The sequence below is a fragment of the Aquarana catesbeiana genome, linkage group LG02 (assembly GCF_042186555.1).
Source record: "Aquarana catesbeiana isolate 2022-GZ linkage group LG02, ASM4218655v1, whole genome shotgun sequence".
NCBI lineage: Eukaryota > Metazoa > Chordata > Amphibia > Anura > Ranidae > Aquarana > Aquarana catesbeiana.
The window spans coordinates 466879843-466896153 of record NC_133325.1 but is presented as its reverse complement, the minus strand read 5'-3'; the positions used below and the strand labels follow the sequence as shown (position 1 = coordinate 466896153).

Here is a 16311-nt window from a genome sequence, read left to right as displayed (position 1 = left end):
AACTTTTCCCTACTCCAATTTAAAATACATTTTAAAGTTTTGGCCATACATATGCTTGTAATGCAAACAGCAATTATATAATTTTATTGATATATATGTTTTGGTAAACAGTGGTATAAAATAATCTTAAAAGCAGACTAAAATATCACACTAAAGAGCGCTAATGTTGAGCAAAATAAATAAATATGTGGCCAACTACACATGAACACCCTCTGTCGAATTCAGGATATGACGAAACGCGTCAGGGCGTGGCTTACACGACATAGGAAGTGACGTTTGCGTTCCATCGCAGCCTGATACACAACCAGGAAGTAGATGACGGTTCCTGGACAGCTGAGCCGGCCGATGCGGTGAAGTAAACGCTCCTTACGATTTGCTGTGTTGATTGCATTTTTGATGTACGAGTTTTTATTGAAGGGGGGTTTCTTTGTGTGATGTGAGGGGTCTATATTTAATAAATAGGATTACGCTATGTGCGTTTTTTTTTGTTTTTTGATTTATTGTGAGCCCTGAGCATCTGGGATCCCTCTGGAGTGGTGGTAGCAGTAGCTTGTGGCGTGGATGGGTCTTCTTTTCTTGGAGGCTTATTATTATCTAGCTCTGGTGAGTTTAACCCCCTGAGGGGAGTGTGTTCACACAGGGTGGAATCTGGACTGATCGGTGGAAGGTGCACGCTGTGACTTTGTTTCATGATCACCTGTTGAACACTTCCTGAACTACACTTTGAACTTTTTCACCACTCTTAAAAAAGGACTTTTTGCATGTGTAGTTGGCCACATGTTTATTTATTTTGCTCAACATTAGCGCTGTTTAGTGTGATATTTTAGTCTGCTTTTAAGATTATTTTATACCACTGTTTATCATAATTTATGTAATAATTTTTTAAACGGCTGCTTTTCTTTGTGGCTCCTTTTGCGTATTAGCAAATTGGGCGGCACTAATTTATTAACCTTTCCTGTATTTGAAACAGCTTCTTGTCCTGGCGCTGAGTGGTGTATTTGAGGGCCTGGTTAAAGCACCTCTTTTGTATATATGTTTTGGTATCTGTATTTGGGGTCAGTCTTGGTGTATTTATGAAGGTTATGGGCTCCAAGGTGACCTCCAACATTCTGTAAATGGTCATTGACTTCTGGGGATAGGGAATAGGGTATATTACTTACCTTATTTCTCCCTCCATCTGTGCAACCATTTCCCACAGCCCCCTCTATAAGGCTTTCTGGGCCGTAGTGGCACAATGAAATCAAAAAGTTAATTGAAGGGTATTTTTGTGGAAATATTAAAAAAAATCAACACATGACATCATCACTGCTTGCAAAAAAAGTGTTTTGTGTGTGTGTATGTGTATATATATATATATATATATATATATATATATATATATATATATAGTAAAAAGATAAGGTATATATTGTGCACATACACAAAAACTGCAGCATGCAATCATTTAACCATTCCCGTGCCATAGAAATTGCTACTGTCTTGTTAAGTAGGTAAAAGTTTTGTAACTATTGGGCAAAAGAGCATAACTATTTCTTCACTCCAAGCAAAAGGACTATGGGAATGTGTGACGTTTGGGTCCCTGTAGCCTCTGTCCCCAATGATCCACTTTTTATTTGATTTATGTCTGTTTCGCTGCCCTTGCAGTGACCCAGAGGGAGGGCTGTGTGGGAAGTTGGTGTGTGAGATTATAGAGAGGGCTGATGAAGCTGTGGACTTTGCAGAACGTCTGGAGCCTTAGTATATGCACAGAGACTGATAAATAGCCACGAAAAAGACATCAGGCTTAATTAGGCTTTCCAGCTTGAAGTGGTGCCTACATCTGGAGATAGCAGTGCTCATCCAAACTGTATGTAAGTACAGTGCATTCTATGTATAAAGTTATAGCGCAATTACAAGTACAAAAAGTCCATGTATATTCTTTTCTTTTCTTTTTTTAGCCTATTCCAATAAACATTCCTTTATTTCACATTTACATGTCCGGAAACTGCTGATTATTTATTGAGTGTAGTTTTATTTTTAGTATATGTTAGATTTAGTTTTGTAACTATTTTCATGTTTTATATTTTAAAATATGTTTTATTAGTGTAACAAGTCTACTTCTTTTTTCATACTATTTACTTTTACTGTAATTTTAATGTAATACATAATATTTTATAACTTTTGCAACAAATATAATATACGTTACCGTTTGTATTACAAAATAGCATAAATGCATAGTAAAATATAAGCTTGAATTATTCATTTATCAGTTAACTATTAGTAAGCATAGATAATATGTTCTGGGCCTTTATTATATTATTATTATTATTATTATTAATTAATGATGTTATTATAATATACATATATTTTAATTTAGCTATATGCATTTCACAAAAGTTGTTGCAGGCCTTTAGAGCCCATCTTTAAGTTTATTTCAAGGTGGAAATATAAATGGAGCAACTACTGGTAGTAATAAATGTGGTATGTGGTGGTACCTTAGTTTTCTTTTTCCTGTTTCCAATGACTAATTGTTGCCATCTTACATGTTGTAGCTGTCCTGAAGTGGGTGTTGCAGCTGTTAGTATGATGTATGATTTTAAAGTGTTTATTCCCAATACATGGCTAAAGGATATAGAGTTTGTTCATGTAGCTGTGAGGATCCCTAGAACACTAGGATCTTTGAAAATTACCACACCACTGAAATAATACAAAAATGATATAAAACCTGCAACATACATACGTGACCCTGGATTTTTAGTCAGGTACTTGCATATGAAGGTCCTAAATATATTTTTAACAGATAGATTTTTCTGCTATAGCCTACAACATGAGCTTAAATAATTCTTAACAAATTCTAGAATTAATTTTCTATGAACTATTGTTTAGCAGATTGAAAACATGATGTAATAAATGTAATGGTGCTTTTTTAAGTTGGACACTACTCAACTTTAATATTTTAGAAGGGAAAGTAAACTAAAAAATTGCTAAACTGAACCTGAAAGTTTTGCTTGGTCCCATTGGGTTATGACAAATGTTGCATTATTTTTTTATGTATGATTTAATTCTCAGAAGAGAAATCTGATTTGCAAATGTGAAAAAAAGTCATATAGTACTAAAAATATGAGTGTCCTCTTAAAGCTGAACTCCAGGGAGATGTTAAAAAATGCCAATGAATGCAGCATATTTATTTTAAAAAATGATCAGTGACTAACTAGAGTAAGTCCTTGTTTTTTACTGATTGATCCTGCCAGTAGATCTTTTGATTTTCCACTTCTTGTAACATGTCATACTTTCCACCAAAAGAGGCACTTACCGGGGTTGAGACAAACCACATCACACTATGAAATCAAAATGTTGTCACCTTGTGAACAGTGGTGTATTAAATGGGCTTTACATACTGTAGGTAACAAACACATTTAAAGCTACAACATTTTAAGTTACAGCAACAGGTTTTGTTTTCTTTTGGGAAAAAGGTTTAAACCATACGAATAAAATCTGAGCGTTATAAGCACCCCCAGTAGCTTAATAGTTTGTTCCAAACTCTGTAACCCCTCTGCGAAGGCAGAGAAAACTGTAAATGAAACCCTCTAAAAAAATATATATATATATATTTATTGAATTTATTTTACTGAATGCTATCATTACTAGACTTGTTTGACTGAAGTTTTAATCTTTTGCAGGTAAGATAGTTCTCATGTATGTATTTCAACTATGTATTTAGCAATTTACCTGGAGTCTACCTTTAGTATTTTGCTTAGTCTGTCCCGTTGTCTATGCAAGTGTCTTCTCAGTATGCTTAGCATCGATATGTACTATACATGACCACTGAGATGGTAGTGGTTTTAGAGGTATACACCTAGATCATACATTATTAAATCTAAAGCCATGCTAAAAGCTGTTTATCGTATTTATTATTTCTGTGATGCATTCTGTTTTAATCATAATTGTAACTCCTAATATTTTAGATGCCAAAAAGTAACTTATGTTTTTATGTTTCTTCATAAATTATCATTATCTTTTATATTTTAATTATGTTCTTATATTCCTTTCAATTAAATGCAAAATAAAAGTGCTTACCACATAAAGAACATTATCAAGGTCACCCAAAGAATGTGTTTTTGCTAAGTACACCTACTGACTACTTATTGAGCAAGCTTAGGGACTACGTACTTACTTTTTACCAAATGGCATAATCGAGGCACTCATTTCCTCACATAATGTTTTGTTGTTTTATTGCCAATGAGCAGGTTACATTTTAGGCTTGTAATGTAGTTGATGACATTTAAAAAAACACTATAGCAAAAAATATATATATATTTTTGTAACTATACTGGATTAACATCTGCGATAGTGTTATACAAAATGCAAAATATATATATTTTCTTCAATTTACATGCCTTTACTTTTCTCTACACCTATATTGCGATAAAGCTGTCCAGCAAAACTGAAGGTTATAGAGTTGCTACCACAGACCATATAACACTGACGGGGGTTATCTTTCCTTTATATGGTTTAAATCTGTTGTTGTAACTGCTTTAAACATGTCAGCTGGAGTTAAGCTTTAATTTGTTGTTTACTTAAAGGCTAAGCTCACCTTTTCCAGAAAATAGCATATGCAGTCAAGGGACCCCAGTAGTTATTTTTAAAAAATGTGCAACTCTGTTAAAAAAAATTTAATGTTATTGTGATAACTGTAGGCTATTTGATACCCCTAAAAGCCAGGTTGAAAACCTCCCATTTACCAATCCCCACGTCCTGCCTTGTTGCTAGGACTCAAAAATCATTGGTTTTCACTCACCCCAGTGGTTTTCACACAATAGTGGGGGAGAGTGTCCTAGCAATGAGACAGGACTTGGGGATTGCTAACTGGGAGTTTTTTGGCAAGGCTTCTGGGAAAAGGGGGGAGAGGCAAAAAAGCCTACAGGTATAACAAAAAACCTGATATGAATTTTAGATTTTGTACAGTTTTTTCATACCTAATGAAGTCCTTTGACTGCATAGGCTATTTTCTGGAAAAAGTTAATTTAGCCTTCAAAGTCCAAGGTTGACCGAGGTGGAGATTATGACATTATCCACCCGTCTCTCCACCTAGGCCGATCAGAGGAAGCTTTGTATTAATTGTTAAAAATACAAGGCCTCTCCTGAATGGCAGGGATGTACTAAGACCAATTCAATCCATACCTGGCAGTAGACGAAAAGCATCTCATACTGCTATCAGAACACTTTCTTACTGTATGTAGCCAATGCTATTACAGTTTATTACATCAGCCACAGTGGGCAGACTGTTCTGGCATGTAAATTATTTGTTTGATCCAGCTTGGCCCAAAGAATTTATTTAAAGCAATAGTAAACCTGGAATTCAACTTTAAGAAACCAAAAATGTTATGTGTTACTGCTAGCTACAGACTGCATCGTATGTCATATTTATTTTGCCCATAGTTTCACTTTAATTCTTAATGGCTGTAAGGGTGACATGCTTTTAAGTATTTTAATACCATTTTTGTTGAAGTTTGATTTCAAGTAGAACTTGTGTCAAACCAATGTAAAAAATCATATATGTGATATAAGCTGCCCATACCAGTAAGGCTAGTCCCTCTGTTTTTCTAAGTAGCCCCAGAACAGGGGCATAAATACAGGGGTCACAATTGCAACCCAGCTCAATGCTCCAGGAGGCCTGTGCGGCCCCCCCTGTACACCTGGATAGGATGGGTAGCAGGGATGGCATGTAGAGAAACCAATCCCCACCATTTTCCTTTTGCAGCCGCTGAAAGCCTGCTTCTCCTCCTCTCCCTTCTGTGGGCATTCAGTAGCTGCAGAAGGAAAATGGAGGGGATCGGTTTCTCTGCATGCTGCCCCCACCGCCCTTCCTATCCAGGTCCTGCTGTCCCCCTGTGTGCTGCTGGCTTCCCCCCTCCCCTCTCCTGCTGGCTGCTGCGGGGGATGTATCAGGATGGAGAGCAAGGAAGGGGCCGGTAAATATGTAATTTACCGACCCCATCCTTTTCTGAATGGACAGAGATAGTGATCAGTACCAATCACTGACTCTGTCCTATCACAACTGAAACAGAGTAAACTGTGATTACTTTATTTCGGTTTGTGAATGAACGGGAAGCTCCTGCTGGCTGCTGCGGGGGATGTTTCAGGATGGAGAGCAAGGAAGGGGCCGGTAAATATGTCATTTACCGGCCCCTTCCTTTTCTGAATGGAGAGAGACAGTGATCAGTACTGATCCCTGACTCTGTCCTATCACAACTGAAACAGAGTAATGGCTTGGTCATAAAGGGGGCTAAATCTTCTGGAGGTCAAATTGTTAATGGAATCACTCCTGAAAAGAAGGATCATTGATCACTTAAAAACACACAACTTGCTGGACTCAAAGCAGCATTGCTTTCCTGAGGGCAGATCATGTCAGACTAATCTGATTGACTTGTTGACTATATCGGTAATGTTTTGGACCATGGTGATGCTGTGGACCATTCAATACAGTTCCACAATAATGATCTAAAAAAAAACACAGTAAAAGCTAGGACTTTACCCTTGAATGTTTCAGTGGATATGCAATTGGCTAAAGGATTGATACCAGGGTGTGGTTCTAAATAGGGTTCATTTGGAAAACAGAACAGTCACTAGTGGTGTACCACAAGGCTCTGTACTGGGTCCTGTTAGATTTCATCTACAGGTGGTCCCCTAGTTACAAACATCCGACTTACAAACGACTCCTACTTACAAACGGAGGGAGGCAACAGGAAGCGAGATGAAATCTACCCCTAGGAAGGGAAATTCTCTCCTGGAAGAGTTATCATGGGAAAAAGGTGTCTCCACTGGAGCTTTATCACCAATCCATGTTTCCCTAACAACCCAAAGTTTTGTCATTGGGACAGTGCAGTAAAATCTTCTGAACAGGGGCACAGACAGCAAAACAAATGTTGCTGGGGTGATAACCCTTCCTTATATTATGCAAAAAGCTTAAAAATAGATTTTTTGGCTGAAGCTACACCTAAAAAATGTACCTGTTCCGACTTACAAACAAATTCAACTTAAGAACAAACCTACAGTCCCTATCTTGTTTGTAACCTGGGGACAGCCTGTATATGTAAGTGATATAACTAAAACGTTGGTAGATAAGGTATGTCTTTTTGCTTAAGACACAAAGGTGTGCAATAGGGTTGATATCCCTGGAGGTGTCTGGAACATGATTTGGCATTGCTGGAAGATCGGTCAAAGCAGTGGAACCTGCATTTCAGTGTTTCTAGGGAAAAAGAATCCCTTGACAGAGTACAACATTGGGGGGGAGGGGGGTCGTACAGTGTTGGCCAGCACCACAAAGGAAAAAGATTTGGGAGCACTTATTTCAGGCCAATCCCCAGATGACATCCTATCATGACAAAACGCGTAGGGAGGAGCCTGCGACGGTGACGTTATTACGTTTTTTGGATGGGCTAACATACGAACGTAGGAAGTGAAGGTTTACAGACGGAGACACCGGGACCTTATTTTATGATATATCCCACCGCTCCTTACTGACTGCAACGTTGTAAGTGTGTTTTTTATTCTTAATAAACCACCTTTTTGTACATGTTACACTATGGATATTTTTTGTTTCATATTCCCGAGAATCATCCGCTGCTAGTTGCTTTACTGCACTTTGGGTTGTGGGGAGACCGATTTCCCTGTGCTGGGCGAGACTGCTGTAATAGCAGTCATCGCCATCTGGTAAGCGGATTTTATTACTCACCTTGGGTGTGAGGTCATACAGAAGATAACTCTTCGTTTTCCGGCACTTTCAAGGATGGGTGCTTTTCCTTGTTTATTTATGGACTGTTACTTTGTGGGATTACCTTATCCCCCTTTATACTCTACTTGTAAAGTGTATTTTTTCATTATTATTCACAAGTTTATGGTTTATATGTACAATATTGATCACATATTGGTATTTTCATGAGATTCTGCTTTAGTCTTTTTTAGTCACTCATTTTACACTTATTTCATATGATTGCAAAATGAGCAAACAGTGTGTCCATGTAGTGGGAAAAGCGAATAGAATTCTAGGATGCATCACTTGAGGGGTCGCCAGCAGGGAGAAGGAAGTCCTGATTCCCCAATATCTTTGGTTAGACCTCATTTAGAAGACTGTGTCCAGTTCTAGAGACCTCACTTACAAAAAGATATTGATAAGATAGAATGAGTCCAGAGACGGGTAACAAAAATGGTTAATGGTCTGAGGGATAAAACCTCGAAGTTCAGAAACCTAATATATTCAGTCTGGAGAAAAAAAGGCAAAGGGGAGATATGACTGAAACCTTTAAATACATCAAGGGGGTGAATAAGGTTCAGGAAGGCAGTATTTTTAATATCAGACCACAATCAAGAACACAGGGACATGACTTCAAGCTAGCTGATGCTTGGAATGGACCTCCAGCAGAGATCAGTGAACCGTAAGTGGTTTCAAACATGTTTGGGAATATTGTACCTGAAATGTTTGCGTCACGCACATTTACTCTTCAGAGTACCATGCGTACTGCAGTCCACACTTCAGCATCAGTATATTCTGCACTTAAATTAAAAAACCCGTGAACTGCACCACAGAAAATATATATAATCAGTGTAGCAGCTGCCAATAAGGAAAGAATAAACTCCCGAAATTAAACCCACAAACAATAAACAGCAGCGCTAGCTCTGGTTTTTCTGTGATAATGTAACAATTACAAAAATAAAACAGAGTAACACATATTGTGCAATCATAAATCCATTACTTTAAACAAATAAAACCAAAGTGGTATGTACTCTTCAAATAATGAGGTTGATTTACTAAAACTGGAGAGTGCAAAATCTAATGCAGCTCTGCATAGAGACCAATCAGCCTTCAGGTTTTTTGTCCAAGCTTAATTGAACAAGCTGAAGTTAGAAACTGATTTGCTACCATGTACAGCTGCACCAGATTTTGAACTCTCCAGTCTTTGTAAATAAAACCCAATGTGTACAAAATTCAATAATCTCATGTCAGCCCTATAAGTTTGATTAAAACAAATATGATCAGAAGAGCTTAATACGAAGATTAGTGCTTGAAAATCCAAAGTCCGGTGTCTAATCAGTGCATTTGTCCTTTAATTTGCTTTTTAATGTGCTCTACCACCAATCCAGAGTATAAAATGCATTAGGATGTCAACATGAGCCAGCTCCAGCCGCTCTCCTAAGGCCTCTTTCACACTGAGGCACTTCTAAACTGCCAATAAAACACTGAGCACTTTTAACCACTTGCTTACTGGGCACTTAAACCCCCCTCTTGCCCAGACCAATTTTCAGCTTTTAGCGCTGTCGCACTTTGAATTACAATTGCGTGGTCATACAACACTGTACTCAAATGAAATTTTTATCATTTTTTTCCCACAAATAGAGCTTTCTTTTGGTGGTATTTGATCGCCTCTGCGGTTTTTAGTTTTTGTTAAACAAAATTGAAAATGACCGAATTAAAAAAAAAAAAAAAATTATGTTTTTTTAAATATTTTGTTATAAAATTTTGCAAACAGGTAATTTTTCTTCTTCATTGATGTACACTGATGAGGCGACACTGATGGGCACTGATAGGTGGTAGTGATATGGGCACTGATGGGTGGCAGTGATGGGCACTGATTGCTTACACTGATGGCAGCACTGCTAGGTGGCACTGATTGGCACCACTGGTGGGCATTGATAGGTGGCACATGTGGGCATTGATAGGTGGCACTTGTGGGCATTGATAGGTGGCACTGCTGGGCACTGTGGGGACTGGCAGGTGGCAATGGCAGGTGGCACTGATGAGGCATATGTGCCTCCTTCCTCTTCGGGACGGATGTCCCTTTAACATAAGCTGGAGATTGGCTTTTTTTTCTCCTCACGCTGACAGCGTGAGAAAAAAAAACGATTACCAAGTTTTTGTCTACATCATGTGATCATCTGTCATTGGTTGACAGCTGATCACATGGTAAGGGGCCGGGATCGGCCCTTTACTCGGATCTGTGATCATCCGAGTCTCCGTGACTCGGTGATCACAGCGCACGCACCGTGGTGCGCGCGCACAGGGGAGGACGTCCCATGACGGCCTCCCGGAAATTGAGGTCCGCGCTGTGGCCGTCATTCGGCTATGGCCCAGACCTCAATTGGTTAAAGAGCTTTTCAGGAGCTTTTGTAAGCTTTCAAGGTGCTTTTGAAGAGCTTTCCACTCATTTCAATGGAGAGGGGTGTTTTTTCACCACCCTGCCAGCGCACTGCCCCAGTGTTAAAGCATTCATTGATTTTAACCGTTTGCTGCCCGGCTCACACCGATATACGTCGGCAGAAGGGCACGTACAGGCATATTACCGTACCTGTACGTTGCCCTTTAAGACGCGGCTTGTGGGTGCACGCCCGCCGCGAGCTCCGTGAGTGTGATCGCAGGCCCTGCGGACTTGATGTCCGTGGGGATACCCGCGATCGCCTCACGGAGAGGAAGAACGGGGAAATACTGATGTAAACAAGCATTTCCCCGTTCTGCCTAGTGACACTGGCACTGATCACAGCTCCCTGTAATCGGGAGCGGTGATCAGTGTCGTGCCACACATAGCCCATCTCCCCCACAGTTAGAACACATCCCTAGGGCACACTTAACCCCTACAGCGCCCCCTCCTGGTTAATACCTTCACTTCCAATCACATTTACACAGTAATCAATGCAATTTTAATCACACTGATCGCTGTATAAATGTGAATGGTCCCAAAATAGCGTCAAAAGTGTCCGATCTGTCCGCCATAATGTTACAGTCACGATAAAAATCGCTGATCACCGCCATTACTAGTAAAAAAAATTTTTTATAAAAAATGCCATAAACTATCCCCTATTTTGTAGACGCTATAACTTTTGCACAAACCAACCAATAAATGCCTATTGCAATTTTTTTAACAAAAGTATGTAGAAGAATACGTATTGGCCTAAACTGAGGGAAAAAAAAATTTTTATATATATTTTTTGGGGATATTTATTATAGCAAAAAGTAAAAAATAATGCTTTTTTTGAAAATTGTCGCTCTTTTTTTGTTTATAGCACAAAAAATAAAAACCGCAGAGGTGATCAAATACCACCAAAAAAAAAGCTCTATTTGTGGGAAAAAAAGGACGTCAATTTTGTTTGGGAGCCACGTCGCACGACTTTGCAATTGTCAGTTAAAGCGACGCAGTGCCGAATCGCAAAAAACGCTCTGGTCTTTGGCCAGCCAAATGGTCTGGGGTTGAAGTGGTTAATGGAAATAGGTTTTCATGAGCTTTTCAGGTGCTTTTTTAAGCGTGAAAGCGCCTGAAAAGCGCCTCAGTGTGAAAGGGGTCTAATGCTGAAAGCTCTAACCCAATCAACTGCGATGTTCTCACATTCACAAGCCATGCCCTACGCTTTTGTCTCTTGACATCTTCCAGGAGAAGGCGTAGGGGGTGGTTGGGAACATGACGCCATCACAATTGATCGGGTTTAAACTTTCAGCAATAGGAGAGCAGCTGGAGACAGCTCTTGTTGACATCCTAATGTGTTTTATACTAGCGTCGGTGAAGACACTTTTTAGAGTAAGCGTGTGGTCAATATTTACATTTTTATTTTAAAAATGGACACTTTTGTGCAATGAAAGCGTCCTTTTTCTTCCTTCCTCTTTGATGTTTATGAAAGGAGTTGGGCTTGATGTGAGGCATTGCAGAGGTGCCATGCTGGAAGAGTATACTAAAGATCCTGATGAAATCTATAGATTTGAGCGTGTATGCTGGTTTTTGATATATACTAGCAACTCCTTCTGGTGAGTGTTTTTTTCGAGCATTTGGTGGTGAAAACTGTTGATCGGTGGTAGAGCACATTTAGAAGCTAATCAAAGGCTAAATGCACTGATTGGACACTGGACTTTGGATTTTCAAGCACTAAACTTCATATTAAGCACTTTTGATTATATTTGTTTTAATTGAACTTATGGGACTGATATGATATTATTGAATTTGGTACACATTATTTGAAGAGCGCATACCACTTTGGTTTTTATGATCGAAGAATGTGGAATAGGACTTTTTAGGTACCAAGTAACCAAAAAAAACATATTCTATATTCACAAAGTTTTACAATGTTACCAGGCACCTATTCTTCGGGGTCTTTTTTGGATTTGCATCCTCTCTCTCTTTTTTACCAAGGCATCATTTGGTTTTGTGTAAGTAAATTTATTTGTAGGGGTTTGTAAGTGTCACTTCCTTTTTTTGGAACTGTCTTCGGTATTGCTATTGGTACTTATGTGTATTTAGTTTTCAGAATATACTGTTTATCTCCTGATGAAGACTCTCTATGAGTTGAAAGACATTGATGTTTTTCAGGCTGCTATTCAAGACATCTTCATTAGTGGAACATATATATGATGCAGATAACCATTGATGGATTTGATTGCAATCTTTTATATGCATGGTAACATTTTAAAGCTTTGTGAATAAAGAATATGTTTTTTTTAGAACTTTTTAAATTGTTACTTGGTACCTAAAAATTCCCATTCCACATTCTTCGATCATATTCTATTTTTCTAAGGATGAGGTACCACTTATCATTTTGGTTAGGTGTAAGCAACAAGATTACACTTTTGTTTTTATTTGTTTATATTAATGTATTGTTGTTTGCACAATGTATGTTAGTTTGTTTTATTTTTGTAATTGTTACATTATCACAAAATAATCAGAGCTAGTGAGGCTGGTATTTGCTTGTGGTTATATTCTGCACTTAGCATCAATCTGTGCACGCTTTTATGATCTGTACTCCATAGGACTTCACTTTAAGTACTGTGTTGTAATACTATACTTAACAATGCACTACATAATGTTTTGTTTATATTGCATTAGAGAATGTGCAGCACACACATATGTACATATAGCAATAGAGGACAATACAAGGGGTCCCAGCATTCTTTAAAATATAATGCACAGTGTACAGAGTGGAATAGAATGCAGTATAGAACACTCAGCACAATGTAATGATTGGAAGAGTGTAAAGTATGTAACATCCAGTGTGAATGTAGTACCTCCTAGCAGCAGTTGATAACTCATTTACCACACCCGGGGCCTACATGAATACTTTCAGCTGGGGGTTTGAAAACCTTCTCTGAGCTTTAGCTCTGGCTCTATGGCTGGAAAGGCCTTTTGTGAGGGGACTACACAAATACTATGCAATAATATGGGAACCCATCACCAATGCCAGTCAGGCCAGCATACTTTCTTCCAAATACCACCAGTCCCCTGCCTGAACCAGTGTTCACACTTTCTTTTTATTCCCTAGATACAGTGCCTTGAAGATGTATTCATACCCCTTGAAATTTTGCACATTTTGTTACAACCAAAAATGTAAATGTATTTTATTGGGATTTTATGTAATAGACCAACACAAAGTGGCACATAATTGTAAATTAGAAGGAAAATAATAAATGGTTTTCAAAATTTTTTACAAATAAATATGTGAAAAGTGTGGCATGCATTTGTATTCAGCCCCTCTGAGTCAATACTTTGTAGAATCACCTTTCGCTGCAATTACAGCTATAAGTCTTTTTGGGATTGTCTCTTACTGCTTTGCACATCTAGAGAGTGAAATGTTTGCCGAATCTTCTTTGCAAAATAGCTCAAGCTCTTTCAGATTGGATGGAGAGCATCTGTGAACAGCAATTTTCAAGTCTTGCCACAGATTCTCGATTGGATTTAGGTCTGGACTTTGCCTGGACCATTCTAACACATGAATTTGCTTTGCTCTAAACCATTCCATTGTTGCTCTGGCTGTATGTTTAGGGTCGTTGTCCTGTTGGAAGGTGAACCTCCGCCTCAGTCTTAAGACTTTTGCAGGCTCTAACAGGTTTTCTTCTAAGATTACCCTGTATTTGGCTCCATCCATCTTCTCATCAACTCTGACCAGCTTCCCTGTCCCTGCAGAAGAAAAGCATCCCCACAACATGATGCTGTCTGCACCATGTTTCACGGTGGGGATGGAGTGTTCAGGGTGATGTGCAGTGTTAGTTTTCCATCACACATAGCATTTTGCTATTAGGACAAAAAGTTAAATGTTGGTCTCATCTGACCAGAACACCTTCTTCCACATGTTTGATGTGTCCCCCACATGGCTTCTTGCAAACTGCAAACGGGACTTCTTATGGCTTTCTTTCAACAATGGCTTTCTTCTTGCCACTCTTCCATAATGGCCAGATTTGTGGAGTGCACGACTAATAGTTGTCCTGTGGACAGATTCTCCCACCTGAGCTGTGGATCTCTGCAGCTTCTCCAGAGTTACCATGGGCCTCTTGGCTGCTTCTCTAACTATTGCTCTCCTTGCCCAGCCTGTCAGTTTAGGTGGACAGCCATGTCTTTATAGGTTTGCAGTTGTGCCATACTCTTTCCATTTTTGGATGATGGATTGAACAGTGCTTCGTGAGATGTTGAAAGCTTGGGATATTTTTTTATAACCTAACCCTGCTTTCAACTTCTCTACAACTTTATCCCTGACCTGTCTGGTGTGTTCCTTGGCTTTCATTATGCTGTTTGTTCACTGAGGTTCTCTAACAAACCTCTGAGGGCTTCACAGAACAGCTGTATTTATACTGAGATTAAATTACACACAGGTGAACTCTATTTACTAATTAGGTGACTTCTGAAGGCAACTGGTTCCATTAAATTTTAGTTAGGGGTATCAGAGTAAAGCGGGCTGAATACAAATGCACACCACACTTTTCAGATATTTCTATGTAAAAAAAAATTGAAAACCATTTATCGTTTTCCTTTCACTTCACAATTATGTGCCACTTTGTGCTGGTCTATCACATAAAATCCCAATAAAACACATTTACGTTTTTGAATAAATAATTAATGGGACCGGCGCTAAAAAAAAATTTGTGCAACGTGTACTATACCAACTGATGCTGCTCCTAAATTAATAAATTGTGCTGTGCGCGCGTCTTCAGTTTTTTTCCTGAATACGCGCGCACAGCGTGAAATGTATCGAAAGGGAGGCTTGATACACTGTCACAAGTTCTCCGTTCCTGGACCAGCTGGGACGATTGCCGAGTTGTCGATCAATACCCATAGAACGTAAGATACCGCTCGGTCTCTGCTTCCCTTCTCAGCTGCAGCTTAGTTTGCTGGTTTTTCATCCTGTTCCTGCACATTGTTTGTGAGTTTTTAGTTTTGTTGGAATAAAGACGTTTTACACTATCCAAGCTTTTTGTGGCTTTTATGGGGAGCCACTTTTTGCAGATTTGGCGGAGGCATTGAAGTATTGTGACTCAGAGATAGAAGTCATACATAATTTCTGCTGATTGGTGAATGGAGTTTATCTGCCAAGATCTGGGAAAGATTCCTTTTTGAAGATATATGGTTTTCGTGCCTGAGGGTCACTCTGTAGCCACTACCATCTGGTGAGCGCTTAGTTATACCACTTCGGGTGAAGCACAAATAAGAATGCATGTGCACTTTATTAAGTGGTGATTGGATTACAAAGAAGATTTTTGTGTGTTTTTTTAATATTTTTTTTTTTTTTTTGCCACATCAGCGAGAAGATAGACCATGGGAGTAGTTTTTTCAAATTGAAATTCAAAAAAATACCTCCCTTTTTCATCACATCATTATGGCTTTTAATCTATTTCATTGATTGGGATATTTCTTAACACAAAGATACGGGAGTTACACCCCCCCCACTATTTCCAAAATAAACCATTAATTGCTTACTCTCTACCCTCTGCCACCACCCCCCTTCCCCCCCCCCCCTTCCCGAGACCGTACTCCCTCACGTCTCCTATTTTTTTTTTTCCCTTTCTTTTTCTTTCCCTCTTTTCCCTTTTTTCTCCCTTCTTTCCCTTTTTCCTTTTTCCCTTTCCTTTCTCTTTCTTTTTTCCTCTTACCCTTCTTTCCTTTTGTGGATTTCCCCTTGCTCTCCCTAACTCAGGGTCTGCCCCCCTCGTCGTTCAAGTTGACCATATCTCAGCTGCTCTTATGGATTTTTTAAATCTCTCCCACTCTCCCCACTTTATCCTATATGCCTCCATTTTCATCCCTTCACTGAACCTTAGATACTCCAAGTCCTGTATCTCATTTAATTTATTGATCCAATCCCTCATGGTTGGCCTTTCTTTTCTATTCCAGTTTTTGGGGATTAGGCTCTTAGCTGCATCTATAAGGTGGGGCAGGAGTGTTCTGAGGTAGGCCTTGGTGGGCATCTCACTCAGGTGGAACAGAAGAGCCCTGGGATCCCTTGGCACATCATATTTTGTAATCTCTTTAATATATTTTCTGATCTCATCCCAGAAGATCCCTATCTCAGGACACGACCACCACACATGGG

The 16311-nt window shown here is 39.0% G+C and overlaps 1 protein-coding gene across 2 annotated transcripts in view; it reads left to right on the top strand.

Annotated features, from left to right (window-relative positions):
• The first annotated feature begins 1645 nt into the window (after window positions 1–1645).
• The window catches only part of LOC141128410 (bile acid receptor-like), a 159638-nt gene continuing 144972 nt past the window's right edge, over window positions 1646–16311 (top strand). The window contains exon 1 of one of the 2 annotated variants that reach the window (XM_073615693.1): window positions 1646–1846. The gene's annotated coding sequence lies outside the window, so the exon portion shown is untranslated. Of the gene's footprint in view, window positions 1851–16311 lie in introns of both variants that reach the window. The other variant, XM_073615692.1, reaches the window with a different exon arrangement.